We start from the raw sequence: 27,459 nt of genomic DNA on the forward strand, positions 1-27,459 counted from the left end.
CGATAGTATTATTAGGCACCTCTGCCACATGGAGTAATTTTTTGTACTAGTCAACTAACAAAATCACCAGGTGTTTCAGGAACATATTATAGATGTCAACCATATAGCCGTCCAGGCTTGCAGCTCTACGTAACCCCAATCTAAACATAACTACAAGCACTGCTCTCTAGGTTAGTAATGAGTCTGTTGTTATCACTTGTGTACTTGTCGTTAATGTTATGGACTCCATTAATGGGAAGATTTATTCTGCTAATCATCCATATCTGGTCTATTCCACTAAAACAACTGTAAAAGTCATCCAAATAAATGAGAAAAACTGGCATGCATTGTGGCGTTAAGGCTTAATAAGAAACCCCTCATTCCCCAAGCAGATTTTGTCACCATTCCAGGCTGGTTTGAGCCTCTGCTCAAAGGGATGACTGTCATACAGCTCTTATCTCCTGAGAAATGATTCAACAAACTAAGTATTGGTAAGAAGGCTTAATGGTTTGGGGAGAGGATCTGTGAAAAACAAATATCCAAGTGCTGACCAGCAACAAAATGTCTTAATCTTTGAGATGTTGGTGTGCATTATCCCTACAGTTGCTTCTGTTACCCCTGTTGAAACTTTTCTACAGATTGGATGCTTGCTTTGGAGGTCTCTGTTGGTTTTGCAGATTTTTATTTAGAGCCTCCGAGTATGTTTTCATGTATTTGTGTTTTTTGCCGGTGCTGGTTTAATGGGTCTATGTGAGACCAAATAAACTGTAACTTTGTTTAATACAGATGCATGTGTGGTTGTCATCCATTGGCTAGATAAGCAACTCTGTATAACTCGTTGGAAACCTGTGAGGGCTAAGTATTTCTATAATTACTGTTTCTCCACTGTATGACCCCAGCATCATTCACCAAGATGAAAACTAATTCCAATACCACTGTCTGTAAAGCTGTCAGGACAGAATATGTCTTTAATCAGTGTTTCTTAACTGTGTGACTCCGCACATCATTCGCTGAGGTGGAAACTCTCTCTTACATGCAAACACACATGTGCTTTATTTTGTCATTGTTTTATTTTTATTAAAAGTTTTGAAGTTTCAAGTTTTTAGCAGGATTGGTGGCAGAACCATTCTTTCCCTGAATTATAGAAAATGAAAGCTGATAAGAAGTACTAGGTCATGCATTAGCATACATATTTTAAGGTACATAAAGCTTGAAACTCAAATGTAGACAATGGGAAAATACAATGTATTTATTTGGTCTTACATAGACCCATTAAACCAGCACCGGCAAAAAACACAAATACATGAAAACATACTCGGAGGCTCTAAATAAAAATCTGCAAAACCAACGGAGACCTCCAAAGCAAGCATCCAAGCAACCTCCACCCCCCAACACAAACCATAAAACACATATTGCACAAAAACAATGTACCATGCAATCACAGCCCTTAAGGCAAAATAACATACCCAACATACTAGTAATAGATGACTCTATAGTCAGGCACACTTACTAGGCTGAATAAGGAGAAGGTAACTGTTAGCTGCCTGTCGGGTGCCAGGATCTGCCACATAACACAAGCACTCAGGTCACTCCAGAACAAGTACAAATATGACTCTGTCATTGTCCATGTTGGTGTGAATGACCTGAGCCGTACCTCGCAGGACTACATGAAAAGAGACATGGAAGAGCTCTCTGATCACGTAGCCCAGGTCAGTATAACCCTGACCCTGAGTAGCATCCTGCCCTCACCAAGAATTATACCACAGTATAAAGAAAAAATTCTAGATTTCAACACTTGGCTAAGTTTCTGGTGTCATTCAACGGGGATCCAGTGTTTGTCCACCTGGGATGACATGCTCTACAAACCACGCTGCTTTCTAGAGATGGCTTGCACCTTTCACCCTTAGGCTTTCGAATACTGGCCAAGGCTCTTGCCACCCCCATAGTGCCTTTTTTAGGCAAGGCTCAAAAGACAAACCCACCACCATAAATAGCACAAGTAACAAAAAACTGAGGGTAATGCTACTCAATGCCAGAAGTCTAAACCTCAAAATGCATGCACTCGAGGCACTCCTCATTATGGAGAAAATCGATATATGTGCAGTAACAGAAACCTGGTTTAAGGTTCCAGAGAGCATCCCAACACTACCAGTCTACAACTCATACCATACATTTCAGCCACAAAACCCAAACTGAAATGCAAAAGGCAAGGGCATATCCATATTCATCAAGGATAACCACACCTCCAGGTTAGTGGCACAGCACGATGCTTCAGAGATCATCCATGTGCAACTAACAATGGGCAAAACTGCAATTCAAATTGTAGCTTGCTACAGATGACCCACCATATCCCAGGACCCCCATTCTGCATTTCTGGAAACACTGGGAAACATAAAGGTCCTACCAAACACCCTAATAGTGGGTGATTTCAATTACCCATGCATTAACTGGGAGAACTACTCAAGTACTAACTCCCTTGCCCAACATTTCCTAGAATTTATAAACTCAAATGCCCTGGTTCAACTGGTCAACAATCCCACCAGAGGTGACAACATACTGGACCTGGTCATCACCAACATGGGCGGCCGGTGTTCCACACCAGAGGTCAACCCCTTGCTGGTTAGATCTGAACATAAACAAATCACTTTGGATATCCACATTCTACCCCCACCCCCGGACAAGGAAACCACCCTGAAAAACTTTTCAGAAGCAAACTTCACATTACTTAAGACCGAGGTGGAAAGTTTCAAAGCCCCCATGCTGAAGGATAACGCTGTCTAAGCTGCAAAATCCTTTACTAATGCATTCTACGGGCAACTACAAGAATGCATGGATCTTGCCATCCCAAGCAAAACCAAGACTCACTTCTCCAAGAAAAGGAAACCAGTGGTGGACTCCTGCCATAAACAAGCTATACTATAGAAGGAGGAAACTAGTACAGAAAAGAGTAAAATCCCAAGAAGGGAAGACATCCCTGATCAGTATCAGCAAGAAACTACGACCCCTCATAAAATCTTCCAAGGCAAGCCTTGAAAGAAAAATTGCCAAGGACTCCAAAGATAACCACAAGGCATTCTTTAGCTATGTCAAGAATCTAAGTGGCAATGCTCAGATCTCCTTGAAGTTACTGCAGAATGGCACAAAATACACTGAACCAACCAATGTCGCCAACATCCTGGCAGACAGGTTCAGCGCAAACTTCATCCCCCTCTCACCCCCAAAAGGGCCCATAACCATATCAGAAGAATGTAGAGTCCCTGAAATCATAGACCCTCAGGTTAAAACAGCCTTCTCCGAAGGCAAAAACACAGCATCAATGGGACTGGACAGTGGCCCAGACTGTGTCCTACATGAGTTCAAAGATGAACTAACCCCTCACCTAAACACATTGTTCAAACTCAGCATCTCCACAGGCTACGTACCCATAGAGTGGTACACAGAAACGGTTATTCCACTCCACAAATGTGGAGCGACAACAGACCCTGGTAACTATCGCCCTATAAGCCTGACTAGCTTGGTCTGCAAGGCTATGGAGCGCATCATCATGGAACTCATTAACAGAGACATTTGGAACCTCCAAAGACTGGACCCTATCCAGTTCAGCTTTGTTAAGGGCAGATCATGCCTCCTAAACCTGGTGGACTTCTTTGAGACAGTTAACAAGGCTATAGACGAGGGAAAGTTGGTACACACAGCCTACCTAGACCTTATTAAGGCCTTCGACACCATTCTCCATTCTGGTATTATAGACAAGCTCAGCAGCCAGAAAATAAACCCCTATGTCACAAGATGGGTTGCCAACTGCCTCATGGACAGAACCCACATGGTGTGAGTTGCAGGAGCTAGGTCTGACTCTAAACTGGTTACAAGTGGCATTCCCCAGGGCTCAGTCCTAGGACCCTTCCTGTTCGGCATATACTTCTCAGAGGTACAGGCAAGCACAGGAGGATTATGGCTGACCAAGTTCACAGACGACTGCAAACTAGGGGCTATAATTGACTCTCTGGTTGACACAGACATCCTCCAAAAGGGTCTCACTGAGACAGATACCTGGTGTCAAAATCATGGCCTCAAACTAAATGCCAAAAAGTGCATAGTTATCCCCTTTGGAAGAAACAAAGTACCCACAAACTACCACATAGGTGGTAGTCCCCTAAATATGGAAGATGTAATAAGGGATCTGGGGACCCAAGTAGATTGTAATCTCACCTTTGATAATCACATTGCCAAAGTGGTTAGAAAATCCTTCTACGTGGCCCACCTAATCACAAAAGGGTTCGCATCCAGATCAAAACAGGTCATTGTGCCCTCTACTCATCACTCATTAGACACATCACAGAGTACAATGCCCCATTTGGGATGTACCTTACAAGACACCTACAACAGTTGGAAAGACCACAGAAGTATCTCACCAAGAGGATCACTGGCCTCAAACAGATGCCCTATGCAGCTCGACTGAAGAAACTCCAGCTGTACTCGGTTGCATACCGCCTACTCAGAGGAGATCTCTGCCTGACATACAAGGCCATGTCCAACCCAGAATTGATGGACATGCTCCACCTAAAGAAAACGTTATCCGCCTGAGCCACACGCTCTAGGTATCTAAACCTCACCACAACAATAAATAGGATGTGCTGGAGGGATAGATTTCTGTCCCAGAGACTTCCCATGCTTTGGAACAAGATCCCAATCTACATTAGGCAGAGCTCCTCGCTAACACTCTTCAAAAGAAACCTTGATGAGTGGATGAGAAACAGAAAGTTTACCCCGAGGATCACTTCAGTGGCTCTGCTGGACAGAGGCACAGGGAACTAATCTAAGGGGGCGGCGAAAGCCAACACATTCTGGCTAGGTTTATGAATGCCTTCGGGCAGATAGCCTAGTACCTACCTATGAACCTATGAACCTGTATATTTGTTTATTTTATTTTATTTTACATTTGTTGACTTGGATAGTCCAACTGGATACATGTCCATTTTCAGTGGAGCCCTGTGGAGAAAAGCTCCACGATAATAATACACATTGAACATTTAGTAAAGGCTAGTTTCAAGCAGATTACAGTCATAAGCAATACTAGCATTTAGCACATATAGTACTAACTTATTATAAAACACTTTACAAAACATAACATTATTTTCAAATTTATATATACATAACATTGCATTCAGGTTTAAGACACACTGAGCAGCAGTTATACAATTGACCCTTTCTGAAATGGTGTAGTAGAAAAAAGTTAGAAGTAGTTGAAGGTAAGGCATCTAAGTAATAGAGAGGTCACTAGTCGGGGTTAGTCCAAGGACATAACCAATGAGTTTTGAAGTATTTCTTGAGTTTGTTTTTGAACTGAGCTAGTGAGGGTTCTAGGGTCAAGTCAGCTGGGAGTCTGTTCCATGTTATTCCAACAGAGTTGGCAAACAGAGAGTCCCTAGCTGAGTAGTTGGATTTGTATGTTTGAACTAGGAGTCTAGTAGATGATCGTAGTGGTCAGGTGCTGGTGTAGGGGATAATAATATTTTTTTAGTGCAGGTGTATTTTCTGGTGGTAAAGGACGTTCTGTGCCACTATTAGCTGGTTGAACTGCAGTAGGCTTGGCAGTTCAAGCCATCCTAGGCGACTTATGTTATGACAGTGGTGTGTCCGGTAGGCTGTGCCAGTAGTAAATCTGGCAATGTGGTGATATCAGGATGATAGTTTATTAAGATCTGTTTTGTTTATGCTGGAGAATAGAGGTCAGGCGTAGAGAAGATTTGATAGTAGATGCGAACGGGCAATTGCAGTTCTAGCAAGTGGGGTAAGGAAAGGTTTGATTATGTAAAGACAGCCAAATTTTTATTAATGGTTTTGATAGTTTGACTGATATGCGCATCAAACTTCAGGTTGTTATCAACTAGGACACCCAAAAGTTAAGTATGGGCTTCTGGGGAGATGATAGTGTCATTGTTATCGGTTATGTTGAAGGATGGCAGGGGGGTCCTGGGCTTCTGGGGAGATGATAGTGTCATTGTTAGCGGTTATGTTGAAGAATGGCAGGGGGGTCCTGCATGTGAGGGAGAAGAGGAGCAGCTTAGTTTTATTGGGATTTAGGATTAGATGTTGATTGAAGAGCCATTTTTCCACTGTATTGAAGATATTTTGGGTTAATGTGAATAAAGTAGCTGGTGAGGTGTCAGAAAAAATCAAGGTGGAGTCATCCTCATATTGAATGCAGGTAGTATCTGGGATGACTGAATGAAGATCATTGATAAAGATGGAGAAAAGAAGAGGCCCTAGTATCGAGCCCTGGGGGACTCCTAATGTGATAGGTAGGCAAGATGATAGCTTGTCCTGCCATAGGACTGCCTGTTGCCTGCCCTGCAGGTAGGATTGAAACCATTGGAGTGCATGGTTGTTTAAGGAGAAGGCCTTCACGGTATTTATAAGCATTTTGTGGTCAACCATGTCAAAAGCCTTGGATAGATCTAGAAAGAGTGCTGAGGATAGTTTGTTATTATTGTGGTTGTGGTTAATGATGTTAGAGAAAGAGAGGAGGACAGAAGTAGTACTGTGGTGTGGCTTAAAGCCATGCTGAAAGTTGGACAACAGCTTGTTCTGTGTGAGGTAGTGCATGAGTTGTATATGTACACACTTCTCCATAATTTTAGCTAGAGGTGACATAATAGCTATGGGTCTAAAGTTTGACAGTTCAGTGGAACTGCTTCATCTAGGAGGAGACTTTTTAATACTTACCAGCTGCATGCCTTAAGTTAATTTTGAAACTTGGTGAGAATGAAATTCTTTTGTTTCTTAATGTTCTATAGGTGGGTTGGTAGGAGCAGTCTACATTGAGCTTGATTACATAGGTGAAACAGTGGTCACTTAGGTCATCAGGCAAAGTGCCTGATTTATAGGATTGAAGATGGGTATTGACGAGTATCCACTCTAGGGTACTTTCCTTGTTATTTGGTTTTCCTGTCCTGGTGGGGAAGGTTATGATTTGAGTAAATCCATAGAGGTTTATGTGGGTTGTGGGGGTTTCACAAGAGCAAGTGTTCCAGTCAATGCTGAAATCCCCAAGAACAATTGTTTCTTGGGGGTAATTATTGGATAACCAATATAAGAAGTCTTCTATGGTTTCTGTGTTCCTCCCTGGGGGAATGTAGACACAGACGATGTTTACATTTTTGTTTTGAGATAAGCATTTCAGCATTATTGAACTGGGGTGGTTGTTGGATGTCTATGCTGACAGATAGGGTAGAATTGTAAAGTATGGCTACCCCACCACCTTTCTGGTGGTACGGTCTAGTCAAAACATACTGTACCCTCGTGGCAGAATCTCATGGTCCTTGGTGGCAGGAGTTGTTGACTATATCATTAATAAGTTTGAGTTAAGCAAAGATGTGGTTAGAAAACTATAGACAATTAGTTGAACATAAAATTAATCTAATATAACCAATAATTAGAAATTCTTTCCCCACATTCATTGATTTACTTATTAATCTAATGCACCAGAATATAATTGGAAAGGGTCTTCTATCGAAAATATATAAGGTACTAAGCAAATCAATGGTATGTCACAGAGAAAGCTATTGGGATTATTTTAGACTTGTTAATAATAACTCCCCAGGTGAAGATAATAAAAAACTAATACTCAAATCTTCAAAACAAACTGCTTCATCACTAAGGTGGAGGATATTCTCTTGGACGTTTTTACACAGAACCTTTATCACACCACATAAACCTGTATGAAGCTGGATCTGATCATTCTTATCCCTCTTTAGGTATTACAGCTACCACCACTTTCTTCCAAGAAGATTGTGCTTCTCCTCCGCTTAAAATACTGTTAAATAAAATCTTCCAGATCTTTATCAGTTTTTTTCCCTCCAACCTTCGAAACTTCCACAGGAATACCATCTATTCCTGAAGACTTTCCTGTTGATTGGTTATACACCACCTTTTCAAAGACTTGACTTTTACACACTGTCCTGTCAAATATTTTCACATCCTCATAATTCAAAATTAATCTACTTAGTCAACAATATAGGCTTCATAATAAATAAAAATGCATTCTTTCTGAAGACAGTGTGTGGCTCTATCTGGTATCAGCCTGTTCCGGATGTGTAGGTTGAAGTACAGGCTGTCTTATCACTGAAATACAAAGATATGATTTCTAACTGGGTGTGAAGTTGTTGTGCAGCTGAAAGTTGAGGCTGACACCATGACCACTGCATGACCATGAGATCAGTATATATAAATAAGAAGGTGTAGGAATAAAGCCATAACATGAACAGTAATGTCATATGGTAGGTTTGCTTTCAGTCCAATGTAAGTTAGTTATGTTGTCAGCATTTCTACCTTTAGTATAGATCTGTATATTATCAAGCAAACCTCCAATCTGCAACTTGCAGGTTTATCCTCAAACAACGTTATATATACATACACATAGACAAAGAGAGAGAGAGAGAGAGAGAGAGAGAGATACAAACTCCAGGTCACACAACATCTGAGATAAGTAGCAATTGTAGTTTCAGGTATACTCTCATGTTTACAGGATAACCCCTCAAAAACCATGTTTGGAATAATTCTAATGACTGGTTTTAGTTAACTATTAAGAGATATGTGGTCAGGCAGTATGCTTTAAGATTTTAAGTAGTATACCGAGAGTAGGCTATTAGTATTAGCTTACTTGATTTGGTGAAAAAAATCCTTTTATGTCAAAGAATTGCATAACATTCTTTCCATGTTTCAGGGGGCTTCACATTTTGATGCTTTTATTTATGACAAAGTTAGAAATGTTATTATGTATTTATTTATTTATTTAATTATTTAATTATTTAATTACTTACTTAATTAATTAATTAATTAATTTAAGTAATTCTTGAAATTTGGTAACTGGGTAAGGGAACTGGTCAACTGACACTTTTCTGCAGCACCCCAGATTACGGAGGAGAAACAGTACAATATAAAGTAATAAAAAGATATTTACAAAAGCAATATAATATACAAGCATAAACAGCAGATAAAATTATGCAAAATTAGAAAATAGTTACAATATTAAAAATGTTCACAGGACTAAAAATTAACATCTCTTTCAACATCTTCTAGGCAGTATACAGCAATCTTGATGATTCTAGGAGTTAAGGAGTTGGAGCCAGGAAAACAACAGGATTTATTTTTGGCTGCTTCCTACTGTAAGGATGATGACTTTACTTAGACAAATTGTTTAATGGATTTTATTTATCAGTTATTAGAAACGTCAGGAATAAAGGATTCAGTACAATGTATGGCATCTTCTATCACAGTATTTCTGCAGTACCTTTAAAACTTTTATGAGACATAAGTGATATGGTATTCGTATCTGGTTCTCAGAGCTAATCTTATGTCTGCCTAGATGTTTCAGATGAAGCAGTTTTAAGAAAGTCACAGTTGATAAAGCATTTTTTATGACATTTTACAGATTTTCCACATGTCTAAGTCCTCTATAGTTTTGTAAGTTAGCGTGAGATTTATTTTCATTGTATTAATGCCATGCTCTATGCCTTTTCATCATACGTGTTTTATTTAATCTGACACCCAGAGTTCCGATTTATTTCTAACACAAAAAGATTTGCATGGTGCTCAGCAAAAAATATTTTTATATTGACATTGGACAAGGTTATGTTTAAACAGCGGTAGGGATAGACTCTGCTTCACATGAATGTAGAGCCTGTTCCATAGCATGCGATTCTTTGAGACATATCTGTCTTGCCAATATATCTTATTTATATAACAAGCAAAATTATCATTTTGGGATCTAGTGGATCTGATGCTGTTTGTTTTGTGGATGTGCAAAAGGTCCATCACAGGTGGGTCTGAGAGTGCCTTATATGGTAGGCACAGATCACCTCTCAGTAACTCGTAGGGGACAGAGTATAGAGACAGGGCTGTACGGCAATCCATACCAAAAAATGTTTTACTCTGGATTCTTGTGGTAAGGAAACTCTATGTTTTTTTTCACCTGTTGCATATGTCTGGTCAAGTACATGCTGAAGGGGTATTATACTCAATGATGGGTCTGATAAGGACCAACTAAAGTGGCATTATGACTTCCTTGGACCTGGATGCCATGCCCTTACTTTTAAGTTGGGTAACATAGAATGATTTTCTTACCACCTTGGCAACATGTTGGTCAAAGACCAGACTACTGTCTACATATGCTCCCTGATCCCTGACTACTGGGTCATTGCTTAGAGGCGTCTTATCGATGGAGTAATTAGCCTGCATGGGAGTTTTCACAAAAGGTACTATAATGCATTTCTTAGCATTGAGTTTTAATCCGTGACTTTGGCACAAAAGGTTTTCACAAAAGGTGCTATATTGCATTTCTTGGCAGTGAGTTTTAATCCGTGACTTTGGCACCACTCTCTTGTTAAGATGTTTTGTGTCATAGCAAGAATCTATGATAGCTCCCAATGCGCAGTCATCCATAATTTTTGTCACCTTAAGGCACCTGACATTAGCCTTTTGCTCCTAGAAGTAGATGCCAAATACCAGCATTCCCAGAATGGAACCTTGTGGTATCCCTCTTGGTGACAAGTTTCTTAGTGCAGGTGATCTCACCAGTTCTAACATTCTGGGTCCTGTCTGTGAGCCAGCTGGCAATACATTGAGTTATGTAGGTGTCTTATATGGGTCTATATCATGACATTGAAAAAAACAGCACTTGAATGGCATTTACATCGGAAAAGCAGATAACAGAAGTCACTTTTGTGGGAGGCTGCACCCCCCCACACTCCCAGCTAATTTTATATACGAACTCAAAGAATGCACTATAGTGAAGAAAGGGCTAATTGTATGATTTTTCTCTATACCGTGATCTCACAATAAACACCTCAATGACTGGCATTTTTGATGTAAATGCCATTCGAGTACCAGTCTCTTTGATGTAGTGATATAGACCCTTTTATGACCAGATCAGTGAGTTTGTCAAAAATGTAGACAGTATGCACCATTTTTCCCTCATTCATTGCCTTTGTGACCTTCTCAAAGAAGTCCCCCTGTGTGCAAGAGGTCCTTCAGTTCGATTCTCACCTTGAGTGCCTTCTGTGTGGAGTCTGCATGTCCTCCCTGCATCCTTGTCGGTTTTCTCCAGGTACTCCAATTTCCTCCCACATTACAAGGACATGCTTCTGGAGCATTTCTCCCTGGGCTTCCACTGAAAATCGGCTTTGTTCAAAGTCGAACTTTCATGGCAAATAAATGTTAAATAAAATAAATAAATAAATAAAAGAAGGGTGAGAGTGTTGAGAAAAAAAAAATAAGCTGGAGCTCTAATCCTACGGTTAAAATTTCAGAAAATGTTAGCTTAATGTCTCAGTGGGGACTGGGGCAAAGTATAAGAACAGGGGAAAAGCAGTTGTAAACTAAACAGAAAGGCACTGGAATCTAATATGAATAAGGTATATACAGCTATACAAATACTGAAGCACAAATCCTGAAGCAGAATTCAAAATAATACTGCCACTACTGTAATCCCACCACAGACTGAGTGATTATGCAGAAAATTACCAGTAATACAGTTTATGGAAAAACCCTGTATTAGATGACTAAGTGAGGGTCAAATGGGCAACATTTCAGTCCTTTTACAACTGTAAATGAAACCACAAGACTATGGCCCCAAACTGGGTTTAAAAATATTACTCAAATCTCATTTTAGGACAACATGGATCTGCCCATGTATCACTTGACATTCTATTTACTTTCTCTTCTCCTTAAAACAACTTCAGTCTAGAATTCAAACTATTCTACTTGCATAGGAATACATACTCTTACAATAAGTCTCATTGGTCTTTGTACTTCTTTAAGTGTACACTTACTAGTAATGTAAACTGTCTATACTACCTTTGTAAATATTTAATCTAACTGTATTTCAGTCCTGCATTGCCTGTTAACTATTTGTATGTAATCCACTGTCTTCTCATTTTGTATATTTCTCATTGTATTAACTTCTTACTATATCTTAATTGTGGAGCTTTTCTCCCCGGGCATCCACTGAAAATGGACATGGGCCAGCTGGATTTTCCCGGTAAACAAATTAAAAATAAAAAATAAAAATAAAAAATAAAATAAAAATAAATAAAAAAAGCTAAATTTTACTTACGGAAATAGAAGTACATTATAATGTATAAGTAATGGTAAAATCCTGTAGTAATACACAATCTTCCTACAGCTGCAAATGAAGCTACAAGACTAAGGTACCAGAACAAACTGAAAAATGAAGTTAATTTTTTTGTGCCTAAAACAATGACAAAAAGTAGAGAAGTACAAAAACGTGCTACCACACAAGTCACTATAAATGCAAATTAAAATATTTAACAGAATGTAAATAAAAGTTCTTTTTTTTTCATCCCTTTTGATGAAAAGCTTGTATCTCGCACTTTGGGGCTTTCCACACATCTCACAGTCTTGTATTGTTACGTAGTAGAGGGAGTAGAACTGGACCAGTTTATGTCCCTGTCATAAATAAAGTGTGCACCACACCCATTGCCCTAAACTACCCTCATCCACGATATCACATGAAGTTCTAAAATAAGTACTTGGCCAGTAATCTTTTATCTTATCTTGTACTGTTATGTCTGCTTGGCCACATACATTATACCATGCTGTCCTCAGCATTACACTTTTAAGAAGGTTCTATTTACCATTGTCTTATTATTATAAATACTATGAGTCTAGTCTTTGTCTAAATACTCATTAAAATCTACCTTTGAATGATTTCTCACATCACTGTATTGCTTGCATCATGGTTATAATATGGATGAATGCTCACTATTCATATGTATCTTTTTGATGTTTTTGTTTTCTCAGTATTATATACTCAAACAATAATTGTTTTTCCCCATTGTATGCTGCGTTGATTCGTTATATTATGCGTTCATGTATGTTACTTTTATCTGTATAATCTAAAGCTTTTCTCCCTGGGTCTCTGCAGAAAAGTTTTTTTTTCACCCAGTCAGACTTCCCTGAACAAAAAAAAAGAACAAACAAATAATAAAAAAGTCAGAGTTGCTGCCATCCTGCCAAGGATATAGCAGCTGACCAGCTTACTAAACTTCAGGGCACCTTCCATGTGTCCAAACCATCAGGCAGCTTGAGCTGAGCTCACTAAAAGGCAAGTTTGGGGGCTAAAGAGTACACTGTTCATTGGCTGGGCAGATAAGTTCCTTTGGAGAAAAAAAAACTTCAGTTTAATGATTTTGTTTATTATTGATACTTTTTCCTTCAGCAAATTTATTTTACGGCTAGGAGTTTGTGTTTTAATGGACTGTCATGAAACTGTACTGTACTTTTAAATGGGAGCACTATTTTTTCCTGTCAGTTTAAAAGTTGTTCAAAGTAACTGAACACAAATTTTCTGTGGAGAAATTGTGTTTATACAACTTTGTGGGGCTGGCTAAGTGCTTTAAATGTTTTCTTTTTTTTTGTGTGTTTATCTATGAAAAAAGTGACTTTTAAAGATTTTTTTGTATTTCCTGGCATTTGCTGATTGTTTTCCCCTGGAAAGAGACACCATTTTCAGCCTGAACATAGAACATCTCAAATCCCATGCTCAGTCCTTCTTCCAGCCAGAAAAAGAAAAAAAAATTAAGTAGCCTTTGTCTCTACAGCAGATTACAATTTGCTTCAGCCACAGGTGGGTGAATCTACTACAGCCATTAGTTATCCTGGATGTCTCTGCTGTAGCACATAGAGCCACAATGGACCAGAGGTTAGCCATGTCCTTTGCAACTGTTGGGGTATCCTCAGTGGGCAGGAGAGCCACTCGTTGACCCTGGGAGAAGGAACAAGGAAGGTTTCCATGTTTTACCAGAATGTTTTGCCGTTCCTGGGGAACCTGCTGTTGCCATTAACTATACTGATAGTCGCATTTTTCTTGTCAAAGAAACCCAGGAAACTAAACATGTATCTGTTCCTCCTCTTATTTCATTAGATGTAGTTTACTGGGTCTGGCTAAAGGTTTAATTCAGGCATTTAATCCTTCCTGCAAAGTATATTCAAATAAATGAAAGAGGGTTTCCTTCTTTCCTGAAAAGATTTAAGATTATGTATCAGGGCAGGATGATCCAGGGACAGATACAGGACTTTATCCTCGAGTTTCTGATCCATACGCAGAGGAGATATCAATTTCTCACTCTCCCTGTGTTGCAGGAAGGAGTCTATTTTTCTGAGACTATTTCTAGAATGTATCACTGTTTTCAGTGGGAGAATACTGAAGTTCCTCAGCCCATGAGAAAATACTATTAGCTGTTACAGAGTGAATTTCCAGAACCTTCAACCATTCCTCCAGTTGTGTCAGCTTCTGAGGATGTGTGTGAGTGTGACTGCCTGCAGTTTTCCTCACAGTCAGCCAGCTGCCCTTAGAAAGGTAGATAAGATGTACAAAAACTCCTCAGACTTTTAAGTTTCTATACACTCTTCCCAAACCTGATCCAGCAGCCAGGGCCAGTGCTATCATTTTGGGGGCCCCCAGCAAGTTTCAAGTTGGGGGCCCTACCCAGGAGAATGTAAAGTGTGACCATGTTGCTATCATGCCCCCTTCCCTCTCAAGCTTATCCAGCCCCATTTAACCATCACTGTATAGTGTTACTACATTCAGACCATTAAAAAGACTTGGAAGTGCCAAGGTGCACACACTGACCGGCATTTAGTTTTGTACCAGTGTTACATTATGACATACCACTGTACCACAGCAAGGTAGCCACTCACAGAGATACACGCACACACTGACTGGAATTTAGTAGCAATGTTGTTACATTACAGTAAGCCTCTGTACCACATCAAGGTAGCCAGTCCCACAGAGGTACACAAAGACATAAACCACAGAGTCTCTCACACAGGACAGAGACACACAAGACAGACAGCTACACAGATTCTCGGACACAGGACATAGACACCCACACATGATAAAGACAGCACTACAGCAAGACCAAACATCAGCACCCACACAGACTCCCACATAACATACACGAACACAAGATAAAGACAACATTATAACAAGACTAAGCAGACATCCACACAGACTCTCTCATACATGACAGACATCTACACAAACTCTTGCACATAAAAACAGCATTAGAGCAAGACTGAAAAGAGACACAGATTCCCTCACAGAGGACAGAGACACACAAGACCAGAACAAAACTACAGTGAAACTGAACAGAGGCTCCCACAAAATGAAGGCAGAACTGCAGGACAGAAATGAAACTGCCTCATGTTCAGTGACAATCATCTACTCCCAGTCCACAGAAACTCAACATGTGAGAACTTCAACTATATTAAGAACCTTGAATGCATGCTCTGTCACACAGCAGTCAGTACATATGACAATGAGCAGGTTGTCAGCATGCACACCTTACCTCCTACTTCACCCAAACCCACATCACACATATCAACATATGTGGAGGTCCTCATCAGAAACATACCTAAACACCAGAGACTTCCCAAACACAAGCACGCTACACATAATACTTTCTCTGCAGAACAGAATACACAAAATAGCTCAAGCACCAGTATCTCACCTTTCAAGCCCTTAAGGCAAAACACAAAACCATACATATTAGTCCTAGGTGATTCCATTGTGAGTTACACAGATGTCTCTCTCACCAGGCTGGATAAGGAAAAGGTTATGGCCAGCTGTCTGTCAGGTGCTAGGATCCACCATATCACACTCACACTCAAGACTCTCAACAAGTACTGTTATGACTCCAGCACAGTCTATGTTGGTGTGAATGAATTGAGATGTACCTCTGGACTATATGGAGAGAGACATGACTAAGCTCTCAGACTGTGTCTCAGGCAGGTACATCCCTAGCCTTCAGCAACATTTTACCTTCACCTAGGATGATGCCTCAATGCAAACAGAAATTGACTGACTTCAATAATTGGCTTAGTTTCTGATGTGAGCCTGGGATGGCATGATCGACAGACCTCAATGCTTTGCCAGAGATGGTCTTCATATGTCACCCCTGAGATTTCAGCTACTGGCTAAGGCTCTTGCCACCCCTATAGTGACTTTTTAAGGCAGTGCCTCAAGGACAAAATTTCAGATGTAAAAACTTCATCTAAAAATAACCTCAACATTATATTGCTAAGTGCTAGGAGTCTTAACATGAAACTACATTCACTGGAAGCAGTCCTCACCTTGGAGGATGCAGGCATTTGTCTACTCATGAAGACCTGGTTCAAGGCTGTAGAGAGCACCACAGCCATACCAGGTTGCACCTCCTTCCACACATTGTTGAATTCCAGTAGGTATTCTCCAGGCAGATAGCAGACCAGAGTAAAATGTACACATTTTTAAAATCAGACAAAGAAATCACAAAGTAATCCTTTTAGCCTTAATTTGTCCAGAGGATACTGTACAACTATCAGATTATAGGTTAGTTACTATTCTTCCTCCCTTTTCAAAAATCTTAGAAAAAAGTTTTGGCACTCAACTGCTCCAATGCCTCACAGATAATAATATTGTCTTTCCTACTCAGCATGGATTTAGACTAAATCACAGCAGAGCAATTTTCCTCTTGGACTTTGTCAGTAATATCTACCATAATAGATACAATGGTAAAATGTTTTTCTCACAATTCTTGGATCTATTGATTGACATTGTCTCAAATGATAGTCTGCTACAAAAGTTAAGAGTATAGCCTTCAAAGATTCAAAAGATATTTAGCCAACAGACACCAAACTGTAAAGTGGCAATCAGGTCTAACTTCCTCCGTTCCCTTCTTTTATGGTTAGGGCACCTCAATGATGTATCTTAGGACCCCTTCTGTTTAATATATTTTTAAATTTCCTTCACAAAGCCTCGGTGCATGCTTCCCTCATTCAGCATCCAGGTAAATCAATTTGCATCACTGTGGCTAACAATCTGTCTAAACTTCCAATTACCCAAAAGTCCTTCTCTTTCATTGAAACTTGGCAAGACAGCTCTGAACTTCTGCTAAATCCTAAAAAAATGCTTCTTTATACTACCTTTTTAAGTGCCATAACATTCTGACTCCCCTCTATACTTGCCTTTTTCCACATTTTCCATGCCCCTTACATGGGTCTATATTAGAACATCGAAGTTTCACAACTTCGAATGTTCTAATATCGACCCTTATTCAGCGAACGCTGACAACATCGAACATGCAGAACAGCAAATTTTTTCCTAGGGAAAAAATTTGCTGTTCCAAAACACATACACACAACACAAATACACCAAACTAACAGCAATCCACACACATACACCTAAAATCTTACATCTAACCCTACACCAAACTGTACATACACCACTAACTATCCACTCACATTAACCCGAACCCTAACCCTAAGGACCGTCACTATCCCACACTCACCTCACCCGCACCCTAACCCTAACTAACCTACCCCGCCCTAACCCTCACGTCCACACAATCGCACATGTACCTGACCAGCGCCTTAACCCTAACTCACCTAACCCATGCCCAGTTGCACACTTACCTGAATCTGACCTGTAACTTTCCACCACAGCGCTGAAAATAGGGAAGTGACAGAAACGGACAACTGAATTCGACAACTGAATTCTTTCCCTAGGAAAAAATTCAGTTTTTTGTAGCTTCACTATTTTCAGAGTTCACTGAATAGGGTTCAATATTAGAACATTCGAAGATGTGAAACTTCGATGTTCTAATATAGACCCCCCTTACATACCTCAGTGGATGCTTCTCTATACCACTAAATCTCATGTATACAGCAATCTGCACTTCAAAATTAGTTCCTCAAACAAGGCACAATTCAAAGCTTGTACTGACAATCTAAAGACCTCTGCAGCCCCTGACATCATTTATATACTACACTATAACCACATCTCCCGCTAACCTTATATAAAACAAGGAAATTAGATTTACCCATTTTAATCTATCATAATACTTTATATTTCCGAATTGTTAAACTCTTTTGGTGAATTATCTTCTTATTTTATGAATATGAATCTCCTACAAAGGTGCCACATCAAGGCTTCATCTTTTAGGCTTGGCCTGACCAAACTGATAACTCTTTCATTATATTCATATTTATATTCATTATATTTATATTCTTTCCTATCTCTAAATAATCATAATTCACTACCAGTAATTTTATTGGTAGATAAAATGCTTTAGTGTGGTTCTCAAAAGTCAACTTCTGATCGACAAGCATACCTAATAGGCAGAAAAGTCCCAGAATCGCTCCATTAAAAAAAAAAAAAAAAAAGACAGCTTACTTCCTTGTCTGCTGCAGCCAATCAGGTCCCTTGCTTCACTGAAGTTGTCCTGACTGAGGGCAGCTTATAGACAAGTTTAAAAAAAATGGAAAAAAGTTTGCGATCGTGATGACATCATGTAGCCCGGCAGGATTTTGGGTTTCATTGCTTCTGTGATTCTGCTGATACCCCTGGCAAGACTCCACATAAGAAAGATACAGTGGTATCTAAAGTATTTTTAGTCCCAGCACAACCACCCCATTGTCGTTCAGATCTAGTGCTACAGTTTGTCAGAACAGAAATCACTTAGTGGAGACAATAGATATCATTAAATCCAGATCGTCATCCCCTTCCCTTTTCCAAAGCAGTTATTCACCACATACACATTGGACTTTGCAAGAGGAGCAGTTTTCAGAGGGATGAAAGTGCATGGTATGTGGGACACCAAGGACAGATGCAAGCATATAAATATAAAAGAGATTTTGGCCCTGATCGAGACACTCAACTCTCTAAATCAGCTTTAGTTCTTGAGACCTCTTTAAGTTGTTATAGACAATACAACAGTCATGTGGTACATCAGCAAGCTAGGGGGAACCAAATTGTGTCCCTTCTGCAGAATATCCATGTTAGCTTGGACTATAGCTTAACAGCACAATCTAACTCTACAGGCATCCTGCAATTATCAGAACAAAATTGTGTGGCAGACAAGTTGAGCAGGAAAGGGTATACTCTTGAGTGGAAACAAGATCAGGGGTCTTCCAAGATTTGGCCATCTGTGGGGAGTTCCTCAAGTAGAACTCTTTGCCTAATCTCTGAAAAATCAGCTGGCAAGACTCTATTCCAGGACTTCATACAAGAAGGCCTGAAAGACAAATGCCTTTTCTTTTCTTTAAAGATGAAAGTTCATCTAAGCGTTTCCACCCTTTCAACTAATATCCAGGGTATTTATGAAGATTCAGATGTCCCCCCAAGATCATTGTGGTGACTCCCTTTTGGCCCAGGCAACCATGGTTCTCCCTTCTTTTGGAAATGGCCACCTGCAATTACCACAAGCTTCTTCTCAGACTGGATTTACTTTCATAGGAACATTGGTGTTTGATACACCTCAACACCAATCAACTTCAATTGACTTCCTGGATTATGGAGTCTTAATTCTTTTAGGCATCTGTTTACTGAAGACGTGCACCAGGTTCTAATGGAGGCAAAAAAAGTCTAGAAAATCATACATTAGCAATTCAGAAAAGTTTTCTAGTTGGTGCCAACAACTTAACCAGCACACTTTCAAGACAAGTTGTCTGGGTTTATAATATTAGTGTGAGTTGCTATCCTATGGCCTATCTTACTCCTCCATCAAAGTTCATTTGTCAACCATTTCAGCATGATGTCCATGGATCCTCCTTGTTCAATGCATTTTGATTTCAAAATGTTTCTGAAAGGGGGTTTGCATAACAGGCCTCCAAGAATACCAGTGGCGAACACTTGTACCATTTGAATCAGCTAACCTGGATGACTTGAGTTTCTTAACATGGAAAAGAGTTTTACCAATTGCACTGACCTCTGTAAGAAGGGTGTCTGAGTTGCAAGCTCTTATGATGAGTCAACCCTTTCTCTTTTTCCAAAGGGGCAGGGATTCTTTGAGAAATAATCCTTCTTTTATCCCTAAAGTATTATCCAGGTTTACTTTAAGCAAAACTATCCAACAACCCATTCTCTTAACTAAACTCAAATATGAGAGACAAAAGATACTCCATAACTTGGATGTCCACAGACATTTCCAGTAGTATTTTGACCAGAATTAACTCTTTCACACCTTTGGATCAATTCTTCATTTCTTGCAAACGTAAGAAGATGGGACAACCTGTGTCAAACCAGACTACCTCCAAATGGTTATTTATGGTTCATAGGTTCATAGGTGTGTACTAGGCTAATGATCCTGGAGCCTTTACAAACTTAGCCCATAGGATTACCCTGGCATTGTGCCACCTGACCTTAGTTCCCAGTGTCTATGTTGAACAGAGCCTCAGGGTAAATTTTCTATTTCCCATCCACTCGTCAAGATTTCTCTTGAAGAGGGCCAGTGAGGTGTTCTGGTTAACATGTATGGGAAGTCTATTCCATAGCATGGGCAGTCTGTGGGTTATGAACTTCTCCCTCCAGCACATTCTGTTGATTGTGGTAATGAGGTTGAGGTATCTAGAGCATGTGGTGTGGAGGGATTGGGATTTCTTTATAGGTTCATAGGTTCATACTAGGCTATATGCCCTAAGGCATTTATAAGCCTAGCCAGACTGTGCTTGGCTTTCGCCACCCATTTTAAATTAATTTTGCTATGCCCTTTTTCTAGGTTAGTATACTGTGCCTCTGTCTAACAGTGACACAGAAGTGATACCCAGGGTAAACCTACGATCTCCCATCCACTCATCAAGATTCCTCTTAAAGAGAGTCAATGAGGGACTCTGACTAACCTGGACTGGGATTTTATTCCAGAGTGAAGGGAGCCTCTGGGTTGTAATAAATCTGTCCCTCCAGCATGTCCTATTTATTTCAGTGCTGAGGTTCAAGTCTCTCAAGCGCTTAGCTCGATGGGATTTGGATTTTCTGAGGTGCAGCATGTCCATTAATTCGGGGTTGGACATGGCTTTATACGTCAGGCACAGATCGCCTCTGAGCAGGCGGTATGCCACTGAGTAGAGCTGGAGTTTCTTTAACCGGGCAGCATATGGCATCTGTTTGAGCCCTTTGATCCTCTTGGTGAGGTACTTTTGGGGTATTTCCAGTTGCTGCAGGTGTCTGGTAAGGTACATCCCAAAAGGGGCATTGCACTCAATTATGGGTCTGATGAGGGATGAGTAAAGAGGCACGATGACCTCCCCTGATCTAGATGTGAATCTCTTCATGATTAGGTGGGCTATATAAAATGTTTTTCTAACCACTTTGGCCACGTGGCTGTCAAATGAGAGATTGCTATCAACTTGGGTCCCCAGGTCCCTAATTACTTCTTCTGTACTTAATGGATTACCACCTATGTGGTAATTTGTGGGCACTTTGTTTTTGCCAAATGGGATGACTATACACTTTTTGGCATTTAGCTTGAGGCCATGGCTCTGGCACCAGTTGTCTGTTTCTATGAGGCCCTTTTGAAAGATGCTTGTGTCGGCTGGAGAGTCGATTATGGCGCTCAGTTTGCAGTCATCTGCGAACTTGGTTAGCCACAGTCCTTCCGTGTTGGCCTGTACCTCCGAGAAATATATATTGAACAAGAGAGGTCCCAGGACTGAGCCTTGTGGGATGCCACTTGTAACTGGTTTGGAGTCTGACATGGCTCCAGCAATTCTAACCATGTGGGTTCTGTCCTTGAGCCAGTTTGCAACCCATCTAGTGACATAGGAGTTTATATTTAAGCTGGTGAGCTTATCTATAATGCCCGAGTGGGGTATTGTATCGAAGGCTTTTGCGAGGTCCAGGTAGGCTGTATGGACCACCTTCCCCTCGTCAATGGCCTTGGTGACTGTTTCAAAGAAATCAACCAGGTTTAAGAGGCAGGATCTGCCCTTAACAAAGCCGAACTGGGTAGGATCCAGTGTCTGTAGGTCCCCAATATCTTTATTTATGAGGTCCATGATGATTCTTTCCATAGCTTTGCAGACCAAGCTAGTCAGGTTTATGGGGCGATAGTTTCCAGGATCTGTTGAGGCACCAACTTTGTGGAGAGGGACCACTGTTGCTGTACGCCACTCTTTAGGTACATATCCTGTAGTAAGGCTGAGATTAAACAGTAGTTTTATGTTTGGGTTTAGCTCTTCTTGGAGTTCATGCAGGATGCAGCCCGAGACACCGTCTGGTCCCATTGATGCTGTGTTTTTTGCTTTGGAGAGGGCGGCTCTTACCTGAGCATCTGAGATGTCAGGGGGGCAGCACTCTGCTGGGATAGATATTTGCCCTTTTGGTAGGGAGGGGGGGGGAGAAGTTTGCATTGAACCTGTCAGCTAGGATGTTGGCAATGTCTGTGGGTTTGGTGTATTTTTTGTCATTTTGGACTAATTCTGAGCATATCTGGGAATTCCCACCCAGGTTCCTAACATAACTAAAGAAAGCCTTGTGATTATCCTTAGTGTCCTGTGCAATCTTTCTCTCAAAGCTGGCCTTAGTTGATTTTATGAGTGCCCGTAGTTTTTTGCTAATACTGATCAGAGATGCCTTCCCTTTTTGGGATTTTGCTCTATCATGTAGTAGCTTCCTCCTTCTATTGTATAGTTTGTTTATGGCTGGGGTCCACCAGACAGGATGTCTGCCTTTGGAGGATTGGGTCTTGGTTTTATTTGGGATTGCATGATCCATGCATTCCTGAAGGTGTTCATAGAATGCGTTTATAAAGGATTCTGTGGTCTGGGCTGTATTTTCCACAGTCCCGGGGGGCTTTGAAGAATTCCACCTCAGTTTTGAGGAGTGTGGAATTTGCTTTAGAGAAGTTTTTCACTGTGGTTTTCTGGGCAGGGGGTGGGGTCAGGATGTGAATATCCAGTGAGATTAGTTTATGGTCTGATCTTACCAGTGAGGGATACACTTCTGGTCTGGAGGATAGAGTCCTCATGTTGGTGATGATCAGGTCCAGTATGTTTTCCCCTCTTGTGGGAGTGGTAACAAGTTGTTCCATAGCATTTGAGTTTATAAATTCTAGGAACCTTTGGGCTAGGGTGTTGGAGCTAGAGTAGTGCCCCCAGTCTATGTTTGGGTAGTTGAAGTCGCCCAATATAATGGTGTTTGGAGAGACCTTCATATTTTCCAGTGTTCTCAGGAAGGCCGAGTGGGGTTCCTGGGTTTGGGAGGGTGGTCTGTGTCAGGCTATAAACTGGAAGGCAGTTTTACCCACTGTTAGTTGCACATGGATAGTCTCTGATGCTTTGTGCTGTGCCACCAACCTGGAGGTGTGGGTATCTTTGACGAATATTGATACTCCCCCTCCTTTTGTGGTTCGGTCCAAGTTTTGGGGCTGAAAAGCATGGTATGAGGTATAACCTGGTAGTGCTGGGGTGCTCTCAGGAGCCTTGAACCAGGTTTCTGTTACTGCACAGATATCAATGTTCTCCATGCTAAGGAGAGTTTTGAGTGCATGCATCTTGAGGTTTAGACTTCTGGCATTGAGTAGCATTAATCTTAGTTTCTTATCCCTTGTGATACCTATGTAGGTGGGTTTGTCTTTTGAGCCTTGCCTAAAAAAGGCACTATGGGGGTAGCAATAGCCTTTGCCAATATCCAAAAGCCCAGGGGTGACAGGTGCAAGCCATCCCTAGCGAAGCATCATGGCTTGTCAAGCATGTCATCCCAGGCTGACAGGCATTGGATCCCCTTTGAATGACACCAATACTTAAACCAATTGTTGAAATTGATCATCTTGTCTTCATATTGTGGTATCATTCTTGGTGAGGGTAAGATGCTAACTCAAGGTTAGGGTCATACCGGCCTGGGCTACATGCTCAGAGAGCTCCTCTATGTCTCTTTTCATGTAGTCCAGGGAGGTACATCTCAGGTCATTCACACCAGCATGGACAATGACTGAGTCATATTTGTACTTGCCTTGGAGTGACCTGAGTGCTTGTGTTATGTGGTGGATCCTAGCACCCGACAGGCAGCTCACCGTGACCTTCTCCTTGTTCAGCCTGGTGAGCGGGGACGTCAGTGTGCCTAACGATAGAGTCACCTATTACAAGTGTATCAGGTGTGTTGTTTAGCCTTAAGGGCTGTGACTGTTCAGCACACTGGCTTTGTGAGCTATGTGTTGCATGTGTTTTGTTTTGGGGTAGCAGTTTCTTGGGTGTCTGCTTTGGAGGTCTCTGCTGCTTAGGCAGATTTTTATGTAAAGCTGCCGAGTATTTTTTTGTTTAGATGTACCATTTCTAACAGAGCTGTATCAGACATGGCTTTGTAAGTCAAGCAGAGATCTCCTTGAAGTAGGTGATATGAGACAGAGAATAGTTGGAGTTTTTTGAGTCTGTCCATATAGGACAAGTGTTTAAGGCCTAGTATCCTCTTTGAGAGGTACTTTTGCAGCCTCTCCAGTTGTTGCAGGTGTCTAGTGAGGTACGTGCCAAATGGGCCATTGTGCTGAAAGACTCGCCTAATGAGGGAAGAGTAGAGGGAGACAATGACCTCTTTCTTCCTGGATGAAAAACCCTGAGTAATGAGATGTGCAACATAGAAGGACTTTCTGACCACAATGGCAATGTGGTGTTCAAAAGAGAGGTTGTTGTCAACCTGTGTTCCCAGATCTCTTATAATGCTTTCTGTCTTCAGTGGACTACCATCAATGTGGTAATTCTTGGGAACCATGTTTTTCCCAAAGGGGATGATGACACATTTTTTGGCATTGAGCTTAAGGCCATGGTTCTGCCACCAGTTGCTGGTCTCAGTGAGGCCTTTCTGTAGGATGTCAATATCACTTGGGGAGTTAATGACAGCTCCCAACTTGCAATCGTTTGTGCACTTTGTCAGCCAGAGTTTCTTCATGTTGCCCTGGACTTTAGAAAAGTACATACTAAATAGGAGAGGACTCAGGACCCAACCCTGTGGGACTCCACTAATGACTGGTCAGCAATCTGACTTGGAGTCAGCTACTTTCACACTGTGGGTTCTATCTGTGAGCCAGTTGCAACCCATCTAGGGTTTGATGCCTAGCTAAGTGAGTTTTTCTATGATTCCAGAGTGGGGGATGGTATTAAAGGCCTTGGGCAGATCAAGGTAGGCTGTATGAACCATCTTGCCTTCATCCACAGCTCTGGTTGATTGACTGACTCAAAGAAGTTGGCCAAGTTGAGCAGGCATGATCTACCCTTTACAAAATCAAACTGTGTGGGATCCAGAGTTTGGAGATCCCATATATCCTTGTTTATTAGGTCCATAATGATGCATTCCATAGCTTTGCATATCAGACTCATCAGGCTAATAGGGTGATAGTTCCCAGGATCTGATGTCACTCCTCCTTTGTGGAGAGGGATGACTGTAGCAGTGTGACATTCAGTAGGGACAAAGTCTGAGGTGAGGCTGTGATTGAACAGGGCACACATGTGAGGTGCCAGTTCACTCTGTAGTTCATGTAGAATACAGCCAGGGATATTATCAGGTCCCATAGAAGCTGTATTCTTGGCCTTGGACAGTGTTGTTTTAACCTGTGCAGCAGTAAAACTGGGTGCCTGGCAATCTACTGGTATTGGGATTGGTCCTTTGGAGAGGGGGTAAAGTTGGCACTGAATCATTCGGCCAGTATATTGGCAATATCTGTTGGCTCGGTATAGGAGGTACCATTGTGCAAGAGCAAATGTGGGTATTGCCATGGAGATTCTTTACATAACTATAGAAGGCCTTGTGATTGTCTTTACTATTAGCTGCAATTCTGTTTACATAGCTAGCTTTAGAGGATTTGATGAGGGATCTTAACTTTTGTTGAGGCTAACAAGGGAGTTTTTCCAATCTTGGGACTTCACCTTATTCTGCATCAGTTTCTTCCTTTTATTGTAGAGTTTGTTTATGGCAGGGGATCACCAGATTCACTTCATTTTTTTGGAGGAGAGCATCTTGGTTTCTATTGGATATGGTGAGATTCATGCATTTGTGTACGTGTTCGTACAGTGCATTGGTGTACGATTCAGCAGTCATGCAACTATTCTCCATTTGCATGGGTGCCATGAAGTTAGCCACCTCTGTTTTTAGGTGTCCAAAGTGTTAACTTTGGAGAAGTTTCTCAGAGTGGTTACTTTGCTGGGGGGGGGGGGGTTGAAGAAGGATGTGGATTTCCAAGGTGATTATTAAGGTGATTATTTTGTGGTTGGATCTAGCCAGGGAGGAGTTGACTATTGGTGTAGAGCAATGGTCGCCTATGTTAGTAATGACCAGGTCAAGGATGTTGCTACCTGTAGTGGGGTTAAAATGAGCTGGTCCAGGGCATTGGAATTAATGAATTCCAAGAAATGTTGGGCAAGTGTATTGGTACATGAGTAGTTTTCCCAGTTAATGAAGGGGTAGTTGAAGTCATCCAGTATGAGAATGTTAGGCTGGATCCTAACATTCTCCAGGGTGCTTAGTAATGTGGAGTGTGAGTCTTAGGACATGGCTTGGGACCTATAGCAGGCTACGACCTGAATCGCTGTCTTACCCAATGTTAGCTGCAATTGAAGTATCTCTGATGCTTTATATTGGGCTACCAGTTTGGAGGTGTGTGCATCTTTATGAATATGGAAACACTACCACCTTGGGAGCTTTGGTCCACGTTTTCGGGCCGAAAGGTGTGGAATGGGTTATAGGCTGGTACTGCAGGGGTGCTTTCTGCAGCCTTGAACCAGGTCTCTGTTACAGCACAAATGTCAATGTTCTCTATTTTAAGGAGTGTTTTAAACAAGTACATTTTGAGATTTAGACTGCTAGCGTTGGGCAGCATGACCCTCAGATTGCATTTGTTTGTAACTGTTACAGTGGTAATTTGGTCTTTGGAACACCACCTAAAAAGGCATTATATGGGTGGCAAGAGCCTTGGCCAGTATCTGGAAGGCTAGGGGTGACAGATGCAGGCCATCTCTGGCAAAGCATCGAGCTCTGTCAATCATGTAATTCCAGGCAGACAGATACTGGATCCCCTTAGAATTTTACCAGAAAATTAACCAATTGTTGAAATCAGTCATTTTCTGCTTGTACTGTGGTATCATTCTGGGTGATGGTAGGATGCTGCTAGGGTCACACCCACCTGGGCTACATAATTTGAGAGCTCCTCCATGTCTCTTTTCATGTAGTCAGGGAGGTACGTCTCAGGTCATTCACACCCACATGTACAATGACAGAGTCATATTTGTACCTGTTGTTGAGGAACCTGAGTGCATGCATTATGTGGCAGATCCTGGCACCTGAGAGGCAGTTGACTGTTACCTTCTACTTATTCAACCTAGTGAGTGGGACAGCAGTGTGCCTCACTATCGAGTCACCTATGACTAGTGTGTTGGGCATGCTGTTTTGCCTTAGGGGCTTTGGTTGAGTAGCACACTATTAAGGAGAGTTATGTGTCTCATAATTAGTGTTGTGTTCTGTTGGTTGAGTGCATTTCTGCCTTGGAGCTCTCTCCTGTTTAGGTAGATTTTTATTGAGAGCCTCCACATAGGTGGGTGTGACTTTTTTGTTTTAATGTGAAGGCAGTTCTGGTGTGTGTTGTGAAGGGCTGTGTGTTCCATGTGGTGTGGTGCATGTGATGACCTTCTCCTCTTAACCAGCTATTCCGGACTTGGTTG

The 27,459-nt window shown here is 41.2% G+C and overlaps 1 protein-coding gene across 3 annotated transcripts in view; it reads right to left on the minus strand.

Moving 5' to 3' along the window:
- Nucleotides 1-27,459, minus strand: part of CALCR (calcitonin receptor) — a 2,888,559-nt gene that overhangs the window by 2,321,793 nt on the left and 539,307 nt on the right. The gene's annotated exons all lie outside the window — the stretch shown is intronic.

The sequence above is a fragment of the Protopterus annectens genome, chromosome 3.part1, assembly GCF_019279795.1.
Source record: "Protopterus annectens isolate FY-2018-M chromosome 3.part1, PAN1.0, whole genome shotgun sequence".
Classification (NCBI taxonomy): domain Eukaryota; kingdom Metazoa; phylum Chordata; order Ceratodontiformes; family Protopteridae; genus Protopterus; species Protopterus annectens.